We start from the raw sequence: 6,000 nt of genomic DNA, 5'->3' as shown, positions 1-6,000 counted from the left end.
TAAAAACAGACTGGGAGGTAGAGCCTTCAGTTACCGGGCTCCTTTACTGTGGAACCAGCTCTCTCCATGGGTCAGAGAGGCAGACACTCTAACTACATTTAAGTCTAGACTTAAGACCTTCCTTTATGACAGGGCTTTTAGTTAGGGCTGGTTCAGGTAGGTCTGAACCATTTTATAGCTACGCTGCTATAGGCTTAGACTGCTGGGGACACAACTGGTTACACAGAGCCCTCTCCCCAACCCTCCTCTCCTCTCCTCCTCCCCTCTCCACTCCTCTCCCTGAACTGTCATTTTCTGTTGTACTTTGTAGTTTGGCCTTGGTGTCTCGCACTCTCTCTGTGTTTCCGCAGATCCACCAGAGCTCTCTGCACCAGCCGCCGCCTGCATCGCCCCCCCCCCCTCCCCTCCCTTCCCATGGACCAGTCTGCCACCCAGTCCTCCCATCGAGCTGGCCAGCTCTCCCTTCCCCCCACCCCCACACCCCCACCAGAGGCTGCCTTCATCAACTCCTGCTAACATTTCCATATTTTGCACATTCTGTGACATAAACTGTAAACTGTTTTCTTGTCTGTAACAACATCTATTGCACGTCTGTCCGTCCTGGGTGAGGGATCCCTCCTCTGTTGCTCACCCTGAGGTTTCTCCGATTTTTCCCTGTTAAAATGGTTCTCCATGGAGTTTTTCCTCAGTCGATGTGAGGGTCTAAGGACAGAGGATGTTGTTACGATGCCATGTAAAGCCCTTTGAGACAAACTGTTTGTAAAAACGGGCTATACAAATAAAATTGCCTTGCCTTGCCTTGCCTTCTTTGACAGGGAGCCAGTGGAGAGAGTGGAGGACAGAGCGAGTGGAGAGAGTGGAGTCTATGGAGGGAGTGGGCGGTAATGCCAGTGAGGAGAGAGTTGCAGTAATCAAGATGGGAGAAGATGAAGGCATGAATGAGGGATTTAGCAGCAGGGGGGAGAGGCAGTGTTTGAATTTTGGCAATACTGCAGAGGTGAAAGTATGAGGTTTTGATGATGAGTTGACATGTGGATCAAATGAGAGGGTGGGGTCCAGGATGAAACCAAGGTTTCATGCTGGGGGCGGGGGTGATGGTTGAGCTATCAATGGTGAGTGAGATGGGTAGGGGAGGAGTTCAGTCCTGTCAGCGTTGAGTTTGAGGAAGTTGTGGATTAACCAGGTTTTTATTGCTGAGATGCACGTTTCAATGTGAATGAGTTGTGGGTTCTGGGTGGAATTTGTGGTGTTGTGCACCCTAAAGTCGGTACTTTTAAAGGGGACCTATTATGCTTTTCCAGCTTTTCAGACTTTTATATATGTTTAAAATGTTGGATAATGGTTCTAGAGGCCGTGGAAGTGTCATATCCTGAGGTTAATGCATTTGGAGGTAAACCCTGCTAGATAATTGGGATTTCTGTTACACTCGGTTGCGCTGAGTTTTTTTTGACATGAGCTCGCGTCTACGTCATGGCGTGCCGGACTCCCCTACATGGTCATGCCGAGGTCTCTGCTCCAGCCGGCCCCGCCTCCTCCCATGCTGCTCTGTTGTGGCTGGTGTCACAGCGGAGAGCAGAGTGGTCTACTTCCTGCTTCTTCCCTGCATGTTTTAGCGCTGTAGCGTCACTTTACTAAGTTTTATTTAGAAGTTTACGCTGACGTTTCATGTAAGTGAAGCTCTACCTGTGTGAGGAGCGACGTACCGCCGGGGCGACGTTGTTCGCCGGACCGACGTAACGCTGGACCGCCGGAGCACCGGAGCTCTGGAGCTGCAGCGGCTCCTCACACAGGCAGAGCCCGTCTGCAGGCCTCCTTGGCCGGGCAGGCGTCCGTGCTCATCGCGGTAGAGAAAACCATCGCTAATAGACATACCCGCAGGTTTTTTAGACGTTTACCGCCGTGTGGTTAGTCTATTTAGCAGAATGTTGGTCTCATTGATGAAATCTTGTGGCAGTTGAATTAGTTTGAATGAAAAGTGAAGCTGTGAGAAGGAGGAGGAGAGGAGCAGTGCTGCTGTAGTCTGTGCACAAATCACCACATTTACATCAATAAATAACTGTTTTACAATGAACTGACCATTCTTCATATATTTTTAATTTATTTTATATATTTATTTTTGCATTTTTATATTACATGTTACATGGTTACAGTAGCCTACATGGCAAAGACTACTCCATACCATCTTTGGTTAGGGTGAGACTAGGTCATGGGCACATTTCATTACACAATGTAGACTGGTCAGATGCATACTGGAGATGTGGCAATTTGCCTACTGCAGATTTAGCTTTTGTTTGCATACTACATTTTGGCCAAATCAGTATAGGTACTAGTAGTAGACATCGTCATGGTAACGCAATGCTGAGGGAGTGGTTCATTTGCATTTAAAGGGAGGGGCCACTGAAACAGACCGTTTTGCAGAGCCCTGTTTTTGAGAATGCTGTGATGTTTGATCTTTGGGGTATTTTGACCGAAGCACGTCACAGACATGTCTTTAAGACACCCAGGAACTATTTTAGTTTGTGAAAAAAGGAGCATAATAGGTCCCCTTTAATGGAAACACACAGGATTCAAATTTCTTTTAATGCGCATTTCCCCAGTAATTCGAATCACTTTGGATGGAAACATGGCTAGTGACAGTGGTGTGGTTTTTAATTTGGACTGGCAAAACTTGAACCGCCACCTTACCGTGGTGGAGGGGTTTGAGCACCCGAATGATCCTAGGAGCTATGTTGTCCGGGGCTTAATGCCCCTGGTAGGTTCTCCCAAGGCAAACAGGTCCTAGCTGACAGGTCAGACTAAGAGCGGTTCCAAGCCCCTATGAAGAAGAAAACATCGAGGAAGTGTACGTCGCCCGGATTGGCGTTACCGGGGCCCCACCCTGGAGCCAGGCCTGGGGTCGGGGCTCGCAGGCGAGCGTCTGGTGGCCGGGTCTTGGCCCACGGGACCCGGCCGGGCGCAGCCCGAACAAGCGACGTGGGCCCGCCTTTCCGTAGGCTCACCACCCGCGGGAGGGTTCAGAAGGGGCCGGTGCTGTGTGATTTGGGTGGCAGCCGTGGGCGGGGACCCCGGCGACCCAATCCCCGGACAACGACTCTGGCTTTAGGGACATGGAATGTCACCTCGCTGGGGGGGAAAGAGCCTGAGCTTGTGCGGGAGGCTGAGAGGTATTGGCTAGAGATAGTCGGGCTCACCTCCACGCACAGCCTGGGCTCCGGAACCCAACTCCGTGAGAGAGGTTGGACTCTCTTCCACTCTGGAGTTGCCCATGGTGAGAGGCGGCGAGCTGGTGTGGGCTTGCTCATAGCTCCCCAGCTCAGCCGCCATGTGTTGGAGTTCTCCCCACTTAACAAGAGGGTCGCTTCCCTGCGCCTTTGGGTCGGGGATAGGTCTCTCACTGTCGTTTCGGCCTACGGGCCGAACGGCAGTGCAGAGTACCCAGCCTTCCTGGAGACCCTGGGAGGGGTGCTGGAAAGTGCCCCAACTGGGGACTCCATCGTTCTGTTGGGGGACTTCAACGCTCACGTGGGCAGCGACAGTGTTACCTGGAGAGGTGTGATTGGGAGGAACGGCCTCCCCGATCTGAACCCGAGTGGTGTTTTGTTATTGGACCTCTGTGCTAGCCACAGTCTGTCCATAACGAACACCATGTTCGAGCATAAGGGTGTCCATCAGTGCACGTGGCACCAGGACACCCTAGGACGGAGGTCAATGATCGACTTTGTAGTCGTGTCATCTGACCTCCGGCCGTATGTCTTGGACACTCGGGTGAAGAGAGGGGCTGAGCTGTCAACTGATCACCACCTGGTGGTGAGTTGGATCCGCTGGCAGGGGAGGAAGCTGGTCAGACCTGGAAGACCCAAGCGTATCGTGACGGTCTGCTGGGAACGCCTGGCAGAATCCCCTGTCAGGGAGGTCTTCAACTCCCACCTCCGGGAGAGCTTTGACCGGATTCCGAGGGAGGCCGGAGACATTGACTTCGAATGGACCATGTTCTCCACTTCCATTGTTGACGCGGCCCGTCCAGAGCTGTGGCCGTAAGGTCTCCAGTGCCTGTCGCGGTGGCAATCCCCGAACCCGGTGGTGGACACCGGAAGTAAGGGATGCCGTCAAGCTGAAGAAGGAGTCCTACCGAGCCTGGCTAGCTCGGGGGACGCCCGAGGCAGCTGACGGGTACCGGCAGGCCAAGCGGACGGCAGCCCGGGCGGTCGCGGAAGCAAAAACTCGTGTCTGGGAAAAGTTTGGGGAGGCCATGGAGGAGGACTACCGGTCAGCCTCGAGGAAATTCTGGCAAACCATCCGACGTCTCAGGAGGGGAAAGCAGTGCTCCGCCAACACTGTTTACAGTGGAGGAGGGGAGCTGTTGACCTCGACTGGGGATATCGTCGGGCGGTGGAAGGAATACTTCGAGGATCTCCTCAATCCCACTGACACGCCTTCCGTTGAGGAAGCAGAGGCTGAGGACTCAGAGGTAGATTCATTCATCACCCAAGCTGAAGTCACTGAGGTAGTCCGGAAGCTCCTCAGTGGCAAGGCACCGGGGGTGGATGAAGTCCGCCCTGAGTACCTCAAGTCTCTGGATGTTGCGGGGCTGTCGTGGCTGACACGCCTCTGCCGCATTGCGTGGCAGTCGGGGACAGTGCCTCTGGACTGGCAGACTGGGGTGGTGGTCCCTCTCTTCAAAAAGGGGGACCGGAGGTGTGTTCCAACTACCGGGGGATCACACTCCTCAGCCTCCCGGGGAAAGTCTATTCCAGGGTGCTGGAGAGGAGAATTCGGCCGATAGTCGAACCTCGGATTCAGGAGGAACAATGCGGTTTTCGTCCTGGCCGTGGAACGCTGGACCAGCTCTACACCCTCCGCAGGGTGCTCAAGGGCGCATGGGAGTTTGCCCAACCAGTCCACATGTGTTTTGTGGACTTGGAGAAGGCTTTCCGAGAGTATGGGGGTCAGAGGCCCTCTGCTGAGGGCTGTACGATCCCTGTATGACCCGGTGCGTGTTGGACTCCGGCAGGGCTGCCCTTTGTCACCGGTTCTGTTCATTATTTTTATGGACAGAATTTCTAGGTGCAGCCAAGGGCCGGAGGGGGTACGGTTTGGGAGCCGCTTGATTTCATCTCTGCTTTTTGCAGATGATGTGGTCTTGTTGGCTCCCTTGAGCCAGGACCTTCAGCATGCACTGGGGCGGTTTGCAGCCGAGTGTGAAGCAGCTAGGATGAGAATCAGCACCTCTAAGTCCGAGGCCATGGTTCTCGACTGGAAAAAGGTGGCTTGCACCCTCCAGGTCAGGGGAGAGTTCCTGCCTCAGGTGGAGGAGTTTAAGCATCCTGGGGTCTTGTTCACGAGTGAGGGGAGAATGGAGCGCAAGATCGACAGGCGGATCGGTGCGGCGGCCGCAGTAATGCGGTCATTGTATCGGTCCGTCGTGGTGAAGAAGGAGCTGAGCCGAAAGGCAAAGCTCTCGATTTACCGGTCGATCTACATTCCCACCCTCACCTATGGTCATGAACTCTGGGTCATGACCGAAAGAACTGGATCCCGGATACAAGCGGCCGAAATGAGTTTCCTCCGCAGGGTGGCGGGGCGCTCCCTTAGAGATAGGGTGAGGAGCTCTGTCACCCGGGAGGAGCTCGGAGTAGAGCCGCTGCTCCTCCACATCGAGAGGAGCCAGCTGAGGTGGCTCGGGCACCTGTATAGGATGCCCCCTGGACGCCTCCCTCATGAGGTGTTCCGGGCATGTCCCACCGGGAGGAGGCCCCGAGGAAGACCCAGGACACGCTGGAGTGACTACGTCTCTCGGCTGGCCTGGGAACGCCTTGGGGTCCCCCCGGAAGAGCTGGAGGAAGTGTCCGGGGAGAGGGAAGTCTGGGGATCCCTGCTCCGACTGCTGCCCCCGCGACCCGACTCCGGATAATGCGGCAGACAATGGATGGATGGACTGGCAAATACAAACAATACAGAATGAAATGACCACTGCTACAAATAACCTTGCTTTATATAACT

The sequence above is a fragment of the Trachurus japonicus genome, chromosome 3 (genome assembly GCF_045865225.1).
Source record: "Trachurus japonicus isolate A0001 chromosome 3, Traja_1.0".
Classification (NCBI taxonomy): domain Eukaryota; kingdom Metazoa; phylum Chordata; class Actinopteri; order Carangiformes; family Carangidae; genus Trachurus; species Trachurus japonicus.
This window is presented reverse-complemented; position numbering follows the sequence as displayed.